The sequence below is a fragment of the Motacilla alba genome, chromosome 4 (assembly GCF_015832195.1).
Source record: "Motacilla alba alba isolate MOTALB_02 chromosome 4, Motacilla_alba_V1.0_pri, whole genome shotgun sequence".
NCBI lineage: Eukaryota > Metazoa > Chordata > Aves > Passeriformes > Motacillidae > Motacilla > Motacilla alba.
In genome coordinates, this window is record NC_052019.1 from 54,852,270 (window position 1) to 54,873,517 (window position 21,248).

The following is a 21,248-nucleotide window of genomic DNA, read 5'->3' on the forward strand; positions in this document are numbered from 1 at the left end:
TCCTTTTATTTTCCTCCTCATCATAGATTTACTATATTAGCTATGCTGTTGAGCTACACCTGCAGAAATTCAATGTTTTTCTACTTCCTTTCAAGAAGCACAGAAAGACCATTTGACCCCTCTGGGAGTGGGGAGGATTGCTGTGCTGAGAGAAACTCGGTGCTCCTTCTTGGGAGGCAGAAGAGGTCGAAGTACATTCACAGAGCTTTGCACGTACGCTGGGATCCACTGCAGCCCAAAGGACCAGCCAGAATCCAAAAGGAAGAAAGCCTCACTGCAGCAGCTGGGCACAGGGCTTGCTGCCTGCAAGTACTCCTGACTGCTACTCATGCTGGGGCAATTCCTTGGTGAGGGCTAAAGCAAGGCAACAGGCACCAAGCAGATGCTTCAAAGCTTCCTTCAAGGCAGAGCTCCAAATAAGGGGAAAGGAGGAAAAGAATAGTTCAGTCTTCACCCTGTAGAGAGGAAACATTATTATGTGAGCCTTAGGAGAGAAGTAATTTCTACGCTTATAATTACTGAAGGAAACCTGATCTTACCAGATTTGCCCACCAAGAGGACCCTGCCTCTATCTTTGCTAGGATTAGACACTGTTTTGCTCTGGTTTTCAACAGATCATTAGAAGGAAGATGATTTTGAGAGCCCCCTTTTATTTGAAATTATTTTTCACCTTTTTCCAAAGTTCCTTCTGCTTCCCATTGCATTGGCAACCAAACATATACTGCCAGAGGTGCTCAGCATACATGAAAATGGAGAAACAATAAAGCTGGGTTTTAACTCTGGCATTCAGGAAAAAGGACAAGGAGCAGCATGGTGGAGAAAACGCTATTTGAAATCTCCATAAGGGCACATCTTTCCAGGGGGAAAAATGTCCTCAATTGTGGATATGAGCAGTGCTCTACCATTTGCTCTTTCCCCCTGTTGTGCACTCAACCTTCAAAATTCGGCTGCCAGTTGGTGCTTTTAATTTAAAGCATGTTCATAAGTAAAGAAGTCTCCCTCCAGGTTCATTAGAGTCACAGGGTATTTGGCAAGCCTTGCAGCAAGAATGAAATGACAAATATGCCTTTGCATCTGAACTCTCAAGCCACAAATAAATCAAACTAAACAGGCTTACAGAATTCAAAAATCACCTCAAGTAAATACTGAGCTTTTAACGGTGATGAGAAAGTAAAAAGTGCTTTCTTTTCATGTACATGGTAGCTGCAGGTTACTTAGCTTGCTTTTACATGGTCCTTTCATTTCCTAGGAGCTGTATCAGCTGCCATTACCTCCTGACAGTGAGGGACAGAAGGAAGCTAAAATTCCCCCATACACTTTGTGTAAATGACTGCATTTTTGTACCTCACCTTTACTGACCTTAAAATATATCTGGCCACTTGTCAGGTTTTAAGCTAATAATAATAATAATAATAATCCTCAGTGCTTTAGAGGGAAAATGCATTTAACAAACTGTTTATAGCTGAGAGAATATGACATCTTCAACTTTCAGTTGATCAATCAACATTTAAGACTTCTAGGTTTTTGTTCTTTCAGCTGGCAAAACTGCTCTCAGTCACTTGCGCATTTTGTAGAGACTCTGCTGAATTTACTCAAAGCAGTCATTAAAAATAAACAAACAAACCAACCCCACAAACAGCACACCCTCCCCACTCAGATCCTTTCCTCACACCATTTCACTGAGATCAATTTCCTGTGTCTAGTTTTTCATACAGGTGCACAAACAGCTGTGCTGGTACAATCAAGAAAACACAGGATAAAGTGTTAAACAGTGAGGGGGCTGGGAAGGAGCAGAAGGAGATCTGGCTTCAGTGCAGCACACAGTAATTCAGGAGTATGCAGGCAATTGTGCATGTTTATTCTAATTTCCTTCACCAACTTGCAGATCAGCAAGTTCTGGAGCTTAGTACTCCGGAAATGTTATGAAACAAAACTGCTTCACCCAGCCTGAGGCAGTCCCTTGACAGAATGGGACTAATTCAAGGACTTCTAAGTTGTGCATTTAGTAACTCCCCTAGGGCCTGGCATAAACCCATCATCAGACATCTCTGAGTCATTTCATCACCTGCTTATTTGATTTCAAAAAGGATTGATATTGCCAACGAGCAATTTTATCCTTTCCATTCCCAGGCTGTCCCTTTGTAATTGTGACCCTCCAACAGGTGCATTTCCAATATGCATTTGATTCAGATCTGACATACACAACACAAGGATGACATTAGCTAGCCAAACCAGTAATTCGAAGTTTATGTAAAGTTTACGCTAGCTGAAAGATAAGATAGAATCCAATTCAGGATAAGTAAGGTTGTGTGGAAAGGCAATATTGTATTTGACTTAATATAGCAACAGCAAATCAACCTTTTACCATTTTCAGAGTAGTAAGTTTATCAAAGGTCAGCGATGGGTATTTTCGTCAGAGTTCTGGAAGTCTTAACTCAGATTCAGCATGACCCCAGTTTTACCCAGAATGGTGGTTTTGTTAAGGGTTATTCCTGTGCCTCCACCTCAATCTTTAGTATTGATAAGGAAATAAATAGAGAGAAAAACAATCACTGTATCAGCATAGCTCTTATGTCAAGCACAGTATGCCAAATATAGGAGAAGAACTTTCCCAAAAGTTTCCAATTTTGATAATCCCATTTAAGGATGTTATTGAAAGAAACACATCCATGCATTTTAAGATTTTATTTTGTATTGCCAGGAAAACCAGATATCTCAAAGTGTGTGTTACATTTCAGGAGAGAACCAAAAATCTATTTTTTTCTCATTATCATAGATTTTCACACATATAATACTTGAATATTTTCATGGAGGATATATTTGATGAAGGTCTGCTCTACAACTCTCTGTCTCATTGGACAATTAGCGGCTTCAACAACTGGAGCTGGAAAAAAATAACACTGCTTGCAGGGGTACCTAATCATATTCTGAGCCATGCAAACACTCATATGGGCACTATCTTTTTTAGGCAATTTGAAATCAAATTACTTATATAAGTAAGTAGAAGTCAGCTGAAAACCTGGGGCTGCAAATGGCCATCTTGGTGTCTGTTATTTTAAGGAAGTGGTCTCTTTCCTATGATATTTCCTGATAGCAAGATGAAACCATGACAAATTTTAAGCACGCCATAGAGAGAGAATAGCAGTAAAGTGCCAAAAAGAGTTCATTTAAAAAATAAATTGCTTATTTGTAAGCAAACAAGGCAAAGTCACAGTTTAAGCAACTGCTTTGGAATACAAACTAAAGCAAACTCATAAAGTTGTCACACCCTGTAAAATAGAGCTCCATAACACCGTTGGGCTGTGAGTATAAACCACGTAGGAGCTTCAGCCCTGGAATGCATTACACATGCATATTAGTCTCTGCCTCAAGGTAAAGCAGGAGTTTAGTACAAGGTTGGGTAGACAGCTGTATATATATATATATTTTTTTTTTTCTTTTTTGAGAAAAAGCACATAAGGTCAAAATGCAACGTAACTGGAGTTGGGGCGGGAGGAGAATGGGGGATTCACAGAAGCAGAAGACAGTCTGAGAATGTGAGGAACATGGCAGCTGAATGTAGATGACTTGATGGTTTATGAACCTCAAATTATATATTTATAAGCTCTAAACATGTGTAAATCTGTGTCTGTTGGAAGGAGACCCACTAGGCAGTAAGGCCAGAAGTAGTTCAGGAGCACAAAGGATTTCAAACAATTTCTATTATGATCTCTGCCTTCCTAGTCCTGGGACAGAAATAAGGAAACTAGTTTGCTTTGCATTATTGCCATCCTTCCATTCATTTGCTTAAGGGGAAGAAGGGAAAAGACAAATTCAAGGTTTCACATCAAACACTGGTTTCTAACTTGATCTAGAAATCTGCAAGACTGACATTTGAACAGTCTAATCTCTTGAACAGTCTAATCTCCTTTCAGAAAAAAACAAAACAAAACAAAACAGGAGGTCTAAAGGAGTACTCCTTTCCTTTAGGGTAGTATGAAGTATCTGACCTGCCACAGCAAGGGGTACAAAGTTTAAACACAAGAATTTAAGACCATGAATGTTTTATGCATACAACAAACACTTGTGTATGGTAGGAATAGCATCCCTTGCCTGGTTTTCTGTGTCACTTTGTGAAGAGTACCTCAGTTCAGAAACAAATTCTATTTAGATATCAATGTGATGTAATGCAAAACTGTTTAATCTTGGACCTCAAAAAAGCCATGTTGCACTTGAGAGCAGTGTTAGAGACAAGTCTGAACAGTGCACTAATCACCATCAAAACATGCTCCTGAGAGGGGAATTTCAGCTTTTCTGCCTGCAGAATTAGTAAGGCAGGGGTAGAGACTGACAAGGTTTCTTGGAACTTTAAGTCTTGGCTCCTAATAGACAAGGTCTGTGGAGGTCATATTTCACTCATGCCATTACTCCCATTTATCTCATCCTTTGGTGCTATCCTTAGGCTTTCCCTCCCATCCCAAAGTACAAAAAAATGGAAACACCCCACATGATCATATAGTCACATTCTTTGAAACAGACTTCACGAGGTCATCCAGTCAGTCTCCTGAAGAAAACAGTTCAAATCAGAGCAGATGGATAAAAAACTGTCCAGATTTGACATCTTGAAGGATTCTCACAGAGATTTCTTTTCAGATGAAATGGAAAGCCTGACTTTGAAACTAAACCTTCCAAAATGCCACCATTCTGAAACTCCTCATGGTGACAACAGAAGGACTATGATACATTTTTCAATACCCAGAACTCAGCCACACATTTTCTTAAACAGGTCATTAGTGTCTGTAATTAGGCTCTTATTCCGTACTACTGAAATTAAAGCCATTAAATTAAAGTTCCTTCAAAAGGAGAATTGAAGCCAATACAGCAAAACTTGAAACTTTCCTGTCTTAAAGGCAAGCCACTGGATCCTCAGTTCAATGAATGCTGAGAGCAGCCACCCCCTCCTCTTCTTTAGTTGCTCATCCAGATGCCTCTTGAAGTAGCGTAAAAATCTCCTGACTCGTCTTGTTCCTAACACATTTAAGAAAGTTTAATACAATTTGGTGCCTTGTTCTTCATATTTTTCCTTGCCCTTTCTGCTTCCATTCTGAAGTATTATTGTGTTAGACACCCTGAGAGGTCTTCACCACAGGACAAAGTAAGAACAAGAAGATAAAACACTGGGCATTAAAGCAAATATCAGCTGCTTCTGAAAAGAACCTGGATGATTTATTTTTTGCTTTTCAATAAACTTTTAATTTTTTTTTTACAAAAGCTCTACTACTCAGACTGTAGAGATATTTTCATCAGCTCTACTCTCTTAAAGAGTCTACTTTCTACATCAGACAGCACCAATGCCAAGGAAACATTAACCTAATTTCTGGAGAGTGAGAGGATTGGCAAGATGAGATTTATTGTGCTGTCTTCTAATGAAGAAGTAGAAAAAGAAATTGCTCCAACTTTTTCTCATTCGCCATCTCTTTTGACTATCACAGACCAGGGGCACGGCATGTTTCACTGCCAACTTATGGATTGCAATGACCTCAAAAATAACACTCCTTTGCACAATACCTGAGCAAGTTCATTTCTTGCAGATGGAAGACTTTCTCATTTGAGGCCTTGTTGTTGTCTTCATTAATGGATTCCCTAACAAAAACTATTGTCTAAAATTCATCTTCATCCAGGACAGACAAATAGGAGCCCTACTGATGCCTTTGAAAAAAATAATTACCCTGAAATACCTGTCCCATTACTCAGCAGCTTTTTAATAAAGAAAGCTATTTCCATCTCTTGCTGGCATTCAAATTCTTACCCAGGACTTCACAAGTAGCAGACTCCATTAAATGTCTTGCATTCTCCTAATTACACAGAAATCTTTCAATGTAAATGACTCCAAATATTGCACTGGAGCCACAGCTGTGCAGTATCCAGCATCAACTAGGTGCTGGCAACAGCTCCAAGTTTTCTACCAACACTTTTCCTCCAGAAGCCACAAACCCCACAAACCAATAATCTGCATTGGGTGTTTTGTTGCAAGAACATAAGATATTTTGCCTTTTCTGATATTTGCTTTGGAGGGCTAGGTGCTGGTGATATCCTTTTAGTTAGTCAGGTATTCTGCTAGTCCTTAATTTCATACAACTTTGAGAGTTATTCCAAGACCACATATTTTCCATGAAGCATGGGACAATCTTGTAGTGGTATATCAGAGGAGACAGCACAAAAAGAAAAATATTAGGCCCATACTGACTCTCTCACCACTCCTGACAGGAGACCTGGCGCACCAGGAGAAGGTTCATATACAGAGATCACCAGTAACTGAATTGCAGTTTGTGGCATTTGATTAGGAAGGAAGGAAGGAAGAAAGAAAAGGAAGAAAAAAATTTCAGGATGGCACACATACCACTGCTCAAGCATGCGGGAAAAGCAGATGTCAAGGACAGACAAATGAGGTGAAGAACACTTTAGGTTTTACGTAATCAAAAAGTGGATATTCATGCAGGATGTGATTTAGCATCCCATAAGTGTCCTCAGTGGTGTTCTTACAGTTCTCCGCAGTTCAGCAGACCTTTCTTTTCATCCTGGGCTGCACAGTTACTGTCACATAAAACACATCCTCAGGATACATGTAGGTATCCATGCTCACAAAAGGGAGGATATAATAGTCTACATTCAGTCTGCATTTATCTCAAAAAACAGTGATGTCATTAGGGCTAACACTGTTTCTCTGTAGAGCTGGAGCTAAGTCAGAATAATCACACAGCTGGTTACCGAGGTTTAGTCACAGACAGCACTTTTAAAGTCACCATAACTCAATTATGCTCAGTCGAGAACTCATAGCCATACTTTCAGGAAAGAAGTTATAAAGGAGATGAAAAAGAATGTTTGTAAGGAATAAGCCAACCTTACCAGCCAGAGATCAAAGCTAACACTGAATCAGCATTCATTTCATCAGGTCCCTGAAGCAGATTTCTCTCTACTCTGCTTACAGCATGTCAGAATCCCTGCAGCTTTCCATGAAAGCTGGAGCCATTTTGTCTTTCACCAACTTGATTAATAAGCCAGACAGGAATCAAAATGAACTGGATTTTATTTAGTGTGGAGGGAATTTCAAAGATTATTCGGATATAGGAAAAATTTAATTCAACCTCCTAACAATGATTACTTAGGGTATTATAAAAAATATTGAAACAAGGAAGTTTCAATAGTGTACAAAAACAATGACAACTAAAAGATGTAATCCAGCTTCAGGTACAAATTTTCACAACTGAAGTAGATGACCAGCAGCATTCTCATATGAATGCTGCAGCTGTGGACACTCCCTTTTTCCATTATGTGAACAATAAATTCATCTGTTAAAAAAAAGGCTGCTGGCTCCTATCAAAACCTGTCACAAAACCACACAGCTGGTGTTCGACAGGTTGGCTTCCAAAAGTTAATACTATATACTGAGTTCAGAATTAAATTTGAGCATAATTCACTCATGTGCTCCTAAACAGACACTTCAGTTTAGAAATTAAGGCCATTAATTGAGCCTGCTCTTCAAGTTTATTGCTTCTTCGACTGTGATCACTGAAATGATAATTTTTTTGAGGAGAAAGGTACTCCTGGCACAAAAGCCAACTTCAGAGATTTATGTATAATACACACACAGGCCCCTTAGCTTTAACTGCCTTTCAAATGGCTTCTCATCACAGATGTGCTGTGGCTTAACAGGTAATATGAAGTCCATTGGAAAGCATGGGAAGATATTTTCTTGCCATCTCCAAATGGGATTAAGAACTCCCTTTTTCTTTTTTTGAAAGATGGAGATTAGATGGTCACACGTAATTAAGTGAAAAGGCAGTCAATAAGTACTCTTCAGCAAAGCATAAGTGTTGTAGTATTGATCTCCACTCCCTCTACTTCTACAGAAATTAGCACTACCAAGTATAATATGATAAGCAAAAAAGATTAAATAAATGAGCTTCTGTTCCACAAAAAAAACCAAAACAAAACAAAACAAAAAACCAACCAAACAAAAAAAACCCCAGACACAAATATGCAATCACAAGTTTTGTACAAGAGCTGCATTTTTAAGCTATCAGTTTGTTTCTATGCATATGGAGACTGTAGTTCAGAGGTCTTAGGTCTCCAGCCTTTGCTCCCTCTTCTCCCTTGGGAGTAATTCCAAAAAGGAAGCTGAATTTTGGGGGAGAAATATCGACCCTGAGACATGAGGCTGATCTCAGATCTCAGAGTCCAGAGGAAGAAAGGTCACCTTCAACTTTATTTTCTGGAATTACAGACACAGAAGAGCACAAGGAAAGCCAAAGCTGGCACAAATATGTCATTCTGCCTCTGGCAGAGGCACGGGAGGTATCAAACAATGGTAGGAATACTGATTGTCTAAAGTGAAGGAAAAGGGAGGACAAAGAGAGGAGGCAAAGAAAAAGGAGGACAAAAGAACAACATGGAATAGAAGAGAGATGACAAATTATGCAGCAGATGCATGTGTATTAACCTTGGCCGATGCAGGGCAGAACTCAGTGGGTCCAGTTCTTGCATTTACTTTCCTTCACCCCCACACAGCAGCACAAGAATCAATCACAGGAGATCCTTTAGCCAAAATATTTAAAAACAAACCAAATAAAAATGCTGTCAAATATCAGAGATCTGTAACTCGTTGGCTCATGCTTCACTGTGGTTTTCTTTTCTTCAATATTTTAATTATTTGCTAATTCCTCCTGGGAAACTTGTGTCCTAGTTTTCTCAGGAAACACAAGGCTTCATAATTACATAAACCCCTGACTACTTCACAGTTAAAGGAGTAAAAATCACAAAAAGCTCTGTGAAGTTTAAAATGTTAAACACATATAAACTAACAGCATAAGGATTTAAAGGAGGCATTTACTATGCAGAGCATTAATAAAAATGAACACAAAATAGAATGTAAAATCCTTTATATCAATATAGGTCCACCATAGGTTCTGTTGATTTAGAAGGATGATTTACCATTCAGATTGAGAGATAAAGCACTTTTCTACATACACTATTGTGCATTTTCATTTAAGTCATATTATGCTTTATATACTCTTCTCTTTGAGCAGGATTTTTATAAGGAAAACCAAAGTGAAGCAAAAGTGTGCAAACTGCTTTAAAATACAGACACCTGATATTCATTACACAGTGTTTCTTTTCAATTGGCCAGAGCAAGGTCAAAGTAACATCATAACACATGGCAGCCTGTTTCCTTGCTGAACAAACCCTCTAATCTAGTATCTTTTTTCCTTTTAGCTTCAGCAAGGGCAAGCACAGGGATGACCACGTGAGTTATGTCCCTGTTTTACTCCCACATTTATTCTATTTTGTGGGCATTCTTCAGTCATCATTCACTTCAGGTTTACTCCACGTTTCTTTCTGTTACACAACACTTGTAGTTTTAGTATGGAAAAGAAGGACCTTCAACTTTGATAGCACTTTGAAGTGGCAGACTGTTGGTAAGACTTTAGTTTTTTGATAAACATTTATAAAAATTAGAAACCCAATAGTCACAAAAGTGGTTACAAATTAGTCTATTTCCTGAGCAAGACAGAAGTGCTTCTTCAGAGATCAGGCACAGCTCTTCTGAAATATGAGGTGTTTTCCTGAGGTGTCATTCACTTTGCAAGCAAGAACTACTCATGACTATTTTTTTTAATAAAGTTTGTTTGTCTGTTTGTGTGTGTGTGTGTTTTATTTGGGGCTTTGGTTTTGGTTTGGTTTTGGTTTGAGCTTTTTTGGCATTGCAATATAGAGATTCACTTTCTGGCACTGTAAAGTGGATGCCTCAGAAGAGACAGGACAGAAACTAGCCCAGCTGTACTTGCAGGGAAAAATCAGAAGAAGCCTTGTTAGATGTTGATCCAACTTAGTTAAATTAAACCACAAATCAGAACCATTATCAAATAAAAATCTTCCAGAGGGGCTTCAGCTGAGCTCTCTGTGAATCCATTCTCCATATTAGGTAAGAGACATCCACTTTGATAGCTATAATGGGAGTTTCCAACTGAGCCAGGGTGACAACTCTGCCACCTCTTAGAGCCACTTGGACACCACAGGGACTATCAGGCGCTTTCAAGGTCCAGTTCTGGTGTGGCCAGAAGCTTAGGGATCTCTTGCTCTCCTTCCTCTGGTGACTAGGTGTCACTTCACTCATCAACTCAGGCTTCCTCAGAAACTCTTAAACTCTTCCTACCCTTAAGAAACAGCAACCTATGGTGGGAAGAAACATATAAGGATGGACAAGACTAAAGCCCAGCAACATTAAAGGTAGATCTCTCTGACTGTTGGAAAGATTAAACCTGTCACATCACTGCAAATGGCTTGTTCCTGTGCCAGTTCATGACAACAGAATCTGTCTTTTCCCTGTTAATGGATGAAAGCTTCTCCCCTGTCAAGTCTTGACCTTTGGGTTTCCATGACAGGCTGGCATGTAATATTTCTATATTCTGCCTAGGAATGTGTGTGGGTGAGTGTGTGGAGAGATGAGAATGCAGGTTTGAGGGGGATTCTGTTTTATTTTTTGTTTGTGTACTAATTAAAATTTACTGCTCAATATATTGGTCATTAAGGAAAAAAATTATCCTTTTTGTCTGAAACGACGTTATTCCATCCAGTCTCGCCCCTTGATCCAGGAGAGTCCACAAGAGGCTGGTACAAGAACAAGAAATTGTGACTAATACAGAATATTTTCAGTCTTATGTAATGAAACACAACACTGCAGGGTTTATTCTAGAGAAAATAATCTTAAAACCCACTAAGTTATTATAAATCTAGGGACTTCTAGAGCAAGCAATGCTAATTTGGAGTTTGTAACTTGTATGTTTATGCTCTGGTACAGTTATGTGTTAACAAAGAGGCGAGGAGCTTGAATTTTCAAATCTTACAGGACAGGAACACAAAATTCAGAGTATATTATTGAGCATTGACCCCAAGGCCAGGATTGCCACTCCATATGAACAATATCCCCTTCCTCTTCTCCCTCAAACCCTTAATTCCTTAGCCCTTCCATCGCATCTCTGAAGAGCAGGCAGTTTTCAAGCCTGCATGTACACAACAACCTCTAGTGATCAAAGAGGTAACTACAGATAATACAGGCAGCAGGAACTTTTCTTTATTTCCAGAGTGGAAGACTTCTTTCTCAGAGTGAAAAATACTAGGATCACAACACTTGTGACAAAAATCCTGAGCATTTTTAGCATTTAGGAAGGATAAAAAGTGCTGATCGCACCCACATTGAAAGTCTTGTAATTGCAGAGATCTAATTAAAAAAAAAAAAAGTATATATAAAAAAGTATTTATTGCATAAAAGAGCTCTGTGGACCTAGCCATTCATGAAGAAATAAGAGCCTCAAAACTCTCTGTGCCCATCCAGGAGATATTTTTTTCCCAGCAGGGTGAGACAGAAGAGACAGAAAAGTTATAGGTCAGCTAGCACTTTATTACTTCTTAGGAAGAAGAAGAAGATGAGAATATTTCTGAAGAAATCCTTGCTGGGTGCAGAGAATGAGCAGCAATCACTTCATTCAAGTGCTTTGGTGAGACATATACTTTGCAGAGAGCGTGGCCCCAAACACCCCATCAAAGATGATGCCAAAACTTTGTGACAGGACTGGTAGTAAGAGCTTGATTGTTAATAGAAAGATTTTATTCACTATAACACAGCTTTTGTACAAATTGCTTCTAGGCTCTCAGCATATGTAGACTGGTAAAAAAAAAAGCCACAGAGCACAGATTTTTAAAAGTGCTTTTAGCTTTATAGATAAGAAAGGACCTTTTAAGTGAAAAGCATGCTCCTAAGCAGATTTTTCATCCACTCTCCCGCTTCACAAATGTGCTCTCCAAGTTAGTGGCATAAGCTTTCTGTCCCTGAACTTCTGCTTTTAGACTTCCTCCATTTACTAAAAGCAAGTTTCTTGGCATGGTTAGAAAGAATTGCACTCTGGACAGAACTTGTTCTAATTTGTTAGCTGCAGAGGGAGTCTAAGACAGAAAACTTCAGGTAGGGTTAATCTCAGCTAAGGAGGTAAGAGAGACCCTTCTATGTCTCTGATTTAGCTTACACTCTGGCCAGCCACTTTATACCCCTTTTAACAGTATACATGGGCTTACAAAGATCTGACCCTACTGTTATCAGTTTAACCAAAGCCTTTCACAGTTCTCTCAACCATAGTACCATTCACACCATTTCACTAAAACAACATATTCATTCATTTATACATAGGAAGCCAAGAGACAGAAAAGTACTGATTAAAAAAAAAAACAACAACAAAGAAGCAGAAATCTTGGCAAATTTATAAACAGCTAGAAGTCACCAAATATAAGCAGCATCTCAATCCTACTGCTTAATTTGCAACCCTTACATACTTGAAAAAGAAACTCGTGAATTTCCCAAGAGCATACACATCATTCTAGAGCAAAGCACTCACTTCACAGAAGCATTAACACAGACCCAAAATAAACCTTTCACATCCACAAGTAAGTTTAAAATAGGTGTGGGGGAATAGTTTGGTTACATATTCAGAAAAGCTTTTGGAAATCCTTACAGCTGCCTCTTGGCCCAGCAGACATCTTTACCTTATGCCCTAATGCAAAAGGCAGCAATTTTGCCAAACTTTCTCCCCTTGGGAGGAAGGAACAGACCTGAGCACCCCACTCACCAGGCCATAACCACCTGGAGAAAAGAATGTGTAATCCTTCCTACCAAGGAGCAAGTAAAACCACAGCATCCTCCTGCAGCCCCTGACATAAGAGAGGGATGGACAATCCTCCATCATGGGAGAAGACAATGGGAGAATATTTCCAGCCTCATTGAGGCCTAAGTGCCCCAACACTCACTGCATCTGTGCCATCTACAGATGTGCAATTTTGTCTTAAACAGCTAAGTGCAAGCTCCAGGGAAATGATTCTTCCATCTGTTATTTTAGACACAGCTCATATCTAATGCAAACATCGAGTAATAAGATCTTTCCTTACTCCCTCCCAATGGGTGCACAACAAACACTGGGCTCTTTAAGCAGCTTCCCTCCCCCCTTACTGATGTCTTGAGGAAATTTTTCCAAGTTTTGATAACTGCCTTTTGGCTGGACATTGAAGAACTGATCATTTGACTTCTTCCATTTCAGAAAATAGGTCTTGGCCAAGATTTGCTCCACTTCTGACAGCTTATGTGAAAGAATATTATTACAACTATAATAATTTCCTATTTTGGGCTATAAATCAGATGCATTCCCATTGTAGAGATCACTTTTCGCAACCTCTTTTCATTCATGCTTAAATATCATTAGAAAGCAAGAAAAGCCTGTGTTTGGCTTTTAGGCAGCAAGTAAATATTAATGTATTGTGCTTTAACATGTAAGCTTGTCAAGGTGCTGCAATGGCATAGTGATTTATAAAATGAAAAATCAATATGAATAAACTCCAGTGAATACACACCATGGATTTATCTGTAGCAAGGGGCAATGAGGGACCACCTTTTTGCTGTATCCTACAGCTACAGAATATAGTTCTTCTAATAGGAAAACATGTTTTCCATTACAGCCCATCTAATACCACTGAAATCTGGCATCCCATCAACTCAGAGAATTAAACAAAACCCCTATTTGCAAATTCACTTCTGCTGTGATTTAACTACTATCAGTACTACCGCAGAATAAGTATCATGCTGACAAATTGTATTGGGTCATTTAACACTTAAATGTAGGTGTTAATTCTCTGAAGGACAGACTTCAATTAGATGGCATATTTATATGCTTTTTCATTCAAAATCACCTTCAAGGTTAATGTATACACTGAAAAATGGAAGGCTCATCTACTAGAAGAATATTCAGATACTAAATATCCACAGTGGAGAGGAAGTGGCTGGATCTGTGATTTAGCTTTGAGTCTGCTTCTGGTTAGAATGCCATTGCTCTGAAATAGTAGGAAAATAACTGGCCTCCAGTAAAAGCAAGCAGACCTGGATAATACATTTCAAAGAGCACAAGGACAGAAATTGATGATGCAAAAAATAATAATCCCCCCTAAATCAACCGGACTGACAAACAAGCCAACCAAAGTCAAACAAGAAACCCCACCCCCCCACACACACTTTTTAAATAGATACAGAACAGTCTTAGAAATACTCCATTTTAAAAAATTAATCTCATCTCTCTTTTCTGTCTCTGCACATTTGCAGAGGTTATTTTACTGGAAAGAAACCCCTGAAAATTCCTGGAGTAGAAGATACGCTACTATGCTACCATGTCTGCTCTTAATTTCAGCTTTTGTCAACATAAACTACAATCTGCATTATGACTGAATTTACAACAAGGTAGAAAAGTAGCCTCAGGACTGTTAATATAAAAGCTCAGCTGAAGCACTTACCTCTTTAACAGGAACATACCTAATGAAACTCTGTCAGAGCCTGAGCTATATATCCCTAGATTCACGTTACTTTATAGTGGCTTAATTCTGTTTAGTGACAAAACCCATTTCTTTCATCCCCCTAACTGTTGCAGGCTCCTATTCTTTGTTTCAAGCCATGGAGCTTTTTGTTTTTCAAATATGTCTGGAACTAGAGTACTTCTGTGAGCAGAGAGAATCAGTGTGGGAGAAGAAGAGGAATATAGCCTTTGCCATAATCTTTGATGAATTCATAGAAAAATATTAGCACATGATTTGCCGAGTGCCTTTCACAACTCTCCAGGCAAATTAAGCAAATTTGAAATACAAATATGTTACAATAATAAGAACAATAAACCTTTCTAACCCACAACCCTTAAGCAGAGGAAGATAACCTCTCCGCCTCCACCAGAAAAAATGACTCCTGAAAGTTAGAAGGGCTGACAAACACTCAGGAAAATGTTTTCAGAGTTCTCCAAAGAAAATACTGCATTTTGATTGGTGTTTCTGGTGGAATAGAAGTTATTGGTGTGCTTCATAGTTGTTCCAAGTAGCTACAGAAGAATGTGGCTGTGGAGATAATGACTTGGATTTGGTATAGCAGAACCAGCTGGTCACCAACTTCAACAATACTCCAATGTACTCCATGTATCACCTACAAGCTCTAATCCCAACAGAGATGTGTAGAGGCTCTTTTAAAATAAATAAGCAGCCTATATAAGCAATATCAAAGGCAGTGGCAAATTCAAAATTGAATCCATAACCTAGGAAATTATTAATTGCTGCTCCCTGTCCATTCTTCACTCTGACAGCCAGGACTGTCCTTTCATTCACCTGCATTCAGATCTGATTCCCTTGGCAGTGAACTTCCCACACCAGGCAATTCAATCACATAGGATGAAGAACAAGAGATCCCTAAAACTGGATGTTTAGTAAGCAAGAGGATCCAAGGGAAATAAATAGTTTCAGCACTACCATGTCATGAGCTCTGGTTTCCACAACTAGCTGCACTGCGCAGGGATAGCTACTGGAGTTGTAGCCCTCACGAAGCACAGCATTTTAGCAGAGTGTAACCAGCTACCCCAGTGAGCAATGCATCCCATGCCCCAGCAAAGACAAATAAGTGACAATATTAACAATTTTTTTTCCTCATTCTCTATATCTAGACATTTTTTTGAAGTGATATAAATGTTCCAACCTTACCCGTTCGGTGATTCTGTGAATACTCCAGCTGTTTTAGACTAACCTATCCTAATGAATTGGGGTAATTCATTAGGGGAGATTAGTCTAAAGTGACAAGAGTACTTGTCACTGATGATTTTTGGTTGCTTTCTAAGAATACTTTTTATGAAGACCAACCAACCAACTTTTTTGTTTGGTGTCACTGTGATATTTTATGAAAATCCTTTCGCCAGGATTTTTCTCATGAGAAGCCCCAGAATAGAAATGTAAACAATCACCTATCTAATTGCTTTGGAATGTGGTCTGGAGATGGTTTACCAACAGGCGCATCTTTGATTGGTTCCATGTGAATTGTTATCACTTAACAACCAATCACAGCCAGTTTTGTCGGACTCTGGTCTGTCACAAGTTTTTATTATTCATTCTTTTCTAGCTTTCTGGCGTATCCTCTCTCTCTACTTCTTTTAGTATAGTTTTAGTATAGCATTTTTAATATAATATAATATCATAAAATAATATATCAGCCTTCTGAAACATGGAGTCAAATTCCTCATCCCTTCCCTCATACTGGGGACCCACAAACACCACCACAGTTTGGTTTCTAAGAATACTGGTTATTAAACCAAATACAATTTAAAGCATAAGCATTTTTTGAGCCCAGGTATGCTTCCACTCATCCTGAGAAGGAGGTATCCTTGTCTTTCCATGCAGTAGATAGTCTGAGATGATTATTTTTATAGTAGCTGCACTTCCCTGACAAAGTACTGTTCTGAATGAATTAATGGCGTAATGAACAAATGAGTCATTTTCTGACACACTAAATTAAAACGGGGACTGGATTTATGAGCTGTGCAGTGGCACTCAGGGTGACATGCTTCTTTAAAAACAATTTCTGTTTCTTTTTAATGGGAAATTGCAAAACTGACATAAGCTACCAAGACCTGAGAATTTAATATATATTTGATACATTTGATGTATTTAATATCTATATTTGATATGCTATGACTTAAAAGGACCTAATGGAATTGCAACTAACTTCCTCATGTTGCTTTGAAAGTATTAAGAGGGAAACATTTTACCGAAAAGAACAAGGGAGTTGAATGAAGGCAAATAAACATGTATTTATTACCTTTCTACTCTGATTTCAGAGCAGGTAATAAATTCCATTTACATACTGTGAGCTGAGGAAAGCAAAAGTTACCAATAAATACGATTTTGGACAAATTTTGTTTTCCAATATTTTATCCATTAATTATCATCACAATATTCAAAGATGTTTGAAAATCTTTGGAGTTTGGATTGTAAACCAGTTTGGAAATTATTCACTTGTTTAATCACTTCCAAATAGTCAGTTGATTAATCACTTCTGCTATGGGGTTTCATACGAAATTCCTTAATTATGTGGCTTATGTGAGTAATGAGCACGATATAAGTGAAAACTTCACAAACCTGACTTCAAAAAATACTTTTGTTGGTGAACATTTAAGCATTTTCTATATCTACCAATACTGTATTTAAGTCAGTAAAATTTCATACTTGCATATTTACAGAACATGATAAACAAAAAACCTTTCATTACTGATATTATTAAGAGCTTGTGGACAAATGCACTCCCTGTTAAATTACATCCTTGCATGCTTCTCATTTATAAGCACTGCAGAAATTACAGGAAATTTAATGTTGTCATAAATACATTTTCTCTTGAAGAGAAAATAACGGAAAGGCATGCAGCGTACATCTGTAAGAAAAGAGAATCAGGGGAGTCACTTTTTTTTTCTGTTTTATATACAAACTTGCTTTGTTTCATAACACTTTTTATACAGAAATCTATGCAATTATGTCCCAGGTCAACTTCCCAAGTTTATTGTCTTCAAAGCACTCAGTTCAGAATAGGACTCATATATAAATACACTTGCACAAGATGCCTTGGAGCATTTATGTTATGACCAGAGACATTCTACAGAAAAGAGATTAAAAAATAAAATCTTTATATCTTAAGGTTAGAAAGGAGCAAGCCAGCTATTTTTACCTAAAATTGAAAGAGAAGGGGAAAATGGAACAATCTATTTATCTATAGCCAAAATGGTTGCAAAGTTGAAAAGCTAATAAATGTTAGAATTTAAGGCACTCTAAAGTACTGGAATTCTGCTACCCTGTAGTTTCATTTTTCTGAATATGCTTACTTTTAGACACACTTTTGTCTAATCCTTTTTATACAGGTTTTGGCTATTCTGTAATAGCTATAATTTCCCTTCACAGTGTCAAGATGAAATGTCCGCAGAAAAAGACCTTTCAACCACTACCTCTGAAGAAAACAAAGTGTTTGTAAGAGGTGAAACATCCATGTTTCTCAGGATGGCATGAGCAAGTACAAAAATATCTGTGGGGCCCAGTGAGGCCATTTCCATTTCCATTTCCATTTCTATTTCCATTTCCATTTCTTTGGGTCTGTCTGTAACTTGAGTCCCCCTATAATTTCAACTCTGAAGAATGTGATACTATTAGTGAGTTATGTTACAATACTAATGCTTTTCTTCTTACACAATCTGGCATCTTTAGATAATGTATAACCCAGAAGGTTAGAAAAACCCCACAGTTTAAGGAGATGATAGAGCACATCCCTTTTCCTGCTGTCTCCTGGAAAATGAAAACTAAGCAAATAAAAAACTGCTGGAACTTCATCAACCAGGCCATTCAGGTGTGTCCTCAACTCAACCTTTACAGTGGATAAATAATGCAATTTGTTTTTCTACTTTTATAGCCAGTGATGAGAATGAAGGCCCATGTCCAAATGTCCTAGAAAATGTATTTTCCTCTCTCATCCCCACTCTTAATATTGGATGCTGTGGCCTTCTGAAGGATTACAATAATGTTTGGAAGAATGGCTTGATTCTTGGTCCTCATAGAGTTATAAAAAGCAAAACTTCCTTTGCAATCTCAATAGCTGGAAAATAGAGGTACTTGGAAAAATACAGTTTTGCTTCTGTTCAAAATCAAAAGAGAAGAAAATAAAAAATCCCAGTGGAAACATTAAAATCCCATGAAAATATCATTTTGTTGAAAATAAGAAAATGAAATCCTTATCAAGAAATGGGTTTGTGGTTCTCAAATGGACTAAAATTGCCTTTTAAAAATACTCATAAAATTTCAGTTGCAACTGAATCTGCCTCTCAGAAAAATTGAGTGGCCTCTTCTAGAGCTCAGGGCAGGTTACCAGCTGAATGAGAAACAAAGAATAAGTTCTCTAAAACCAGACTTACATGCTAGACGGTGCCACCCTCATTCATTCTGGTGCTCCTGTGACTGAAATCTACCCAGATGATGTCAATGGCACAATTTATTAATAAAAATGTCACTTCAGCTTCTTGCAAATCCCTAATAAAAATACTGCGAACACTAAGATTTCATCTTATTTGCTGTCTGGATCAATCCATGCATTTATTATGCAACTTCCATGTTGCAGGTGACAAAGTGATGGACAGATTTAAAATTATCTTATTGTTTCATGTTGATTTTGTGGCACTGAAGAGGTAAATGACAAAGGTGAGCTTCCCATTATGATAAGAGTAGCTGAGCTTGGCAAAAAATGACTCCTCACCACATGTACCACCTGGTGAAATGGCTCTGTGATCTAACAGTGGTTTTGCCCGGCTGGACACAGGCACATGTAACTCTAAATAGATCTGATGTGGCTCTGACATTTCATTTCATCACACTGCTGTGTTGTGCTGTGCAATGCAACAGAAGGATGCACTGGCATGACAAGCTGCCAGCTCTAATAAAAGTGCACAGAAATAGATGTGCTTTCAGCTGAGGAGGCAAACTCCTCACTCACCCAGAGATGTGCAAGCAGAAGACAGTGTGGCAAAAAAAATGTCAGGCAAGCCTGCTTTGTCCTCCCTCTTCTCAGCTGGTTTTCTTCCACTTCACCCCAAATCAGTCACTTGGCTCATGGTTGCCACAACACCATGTGTTCAGATTGCTGTTGTTTTCAGTGTGTCCCTAGGTAAAAACAGCTTCTCTCCTGTTGGTTCTAACAAGCTAAAAACTTGCCATCATTGAAAATGGGCTCTCTTTTATCTCAGGCTGTATTAGCAGCAAAGACACTCAGGAAAGACTAGCAGAAAAGAAATGCAGCAGGGAGATAGATACACTACAGGAGGTGAAAATAGAATACAAGGCACAGGAAATAGTAAAGCAGTACAGATATTGAAGTTTCAGAGAATAGTAAGTTTAGATGGCAGAGCAATTGGTAACTGGACGTGACAGTCAAAACTTTAATGCATAAAGAAAATTTGCTGGTTCCTTACCTTTTCATGTACCCCCAGAAGATATATATATATATATATATATATATATATATATATATATAAAGTGTTATTTTCAAACAAGCAGCAAGCCTATAGGATCCACAGCTTCTCTGAGAACTGGCAATATATTTTGGAAGATTTAATATGAAATAACCTCACGTTCCCCACTGCCAAAGACAGTGGTAATAAACTGAGTCATATTAAGTTAAAGTTTTGAGCTATGACTGCCCTTTTCAGAATCCCTTTTCAATGGATATCTTCTTTAAATGAAACTCAGCTGGGGGATAATGCATAATATGGCATTTGTAATATTTTCCCCTTTGGTAAATGGCCTGTGGTTGTGCTTAATTTTGTTGCTCAAAATTTAAAAACATCAGTGGACTTTTCCCAAGTGATGGCTCAGGAACTCAAGTACTCAGTATCTTCTTTGCCTGCACAGTCATCACCTGGATTCTTTCCAAATGCAACAGTCAGATTTAAAACTGAACACTTGACATTCTGCAAATAGCCCCAGACATCTTCTTTGATTTCAAAATGGTGACAGCTCATGAAAAGTTCACAGAAGATTACTGAATATACCACCTAAGGAGCTGTCCAACAGCTACCCTTTTCCTTTGCTGAATGTCTGATCACAGGAATTTCTCCACATGGGTCTGAAAAATGTTGCCAACCAGTCAACCAGGCAAATAAAATCTTGAGGGTGTCTTACCAAAAATTAATTATCTCTGCATAACCTAATCTCTCAGGCACAGTAATTTTGAAAAATTCAAGCTTTTTAATTTATCTCTCAGGCAGCATCTATTGAAATAATACTAACCATACCTTTGTTTTCCAAGTGAAACATTTGTACTCTGTTACCATTATATATATATGGAGACTGAACTGCTTGGGACTTTCTACCTTGGAGAAGCTGCTGGAAAATCCAGAAATTCTGGAACACAAAAGGCAGAAATTCCACTGGATTAGCTGCATTTTGGTGGCTGCAGTTCTCTGCAAACTGGAGATGGAGAACTGTCCCCTTTAGGCGTTTCCAGAAGATATAAATGATCTTCTATTTGTTTTTTATTTTGGGGATTTTTTTTGTCCTTTGTATGATTTAGTTATGATGTCCCATTCACAATATTTTGCAGGACCTAGCAGGAGGAAAGCTAGATAGAAACATTTATTTTTAAGCTTGGGAGACAGGGTTTAAAAACAAACAAACTGTTTTTGTTTTCTGTTGGTTTATTTTTTTATTTTGTTTTGTTTTTTGGGGTTTTTTTTGGGGTTTTTTTTGGGGTGTTGGGTATTTTGGTTTTTTTTTTTATTGTGTGGGTTTTGGTTTTTGGTTGTTTTTAGTTTTTGTTTGGTTCTGGTTTTTTTTTGTTGTTGTTGTTG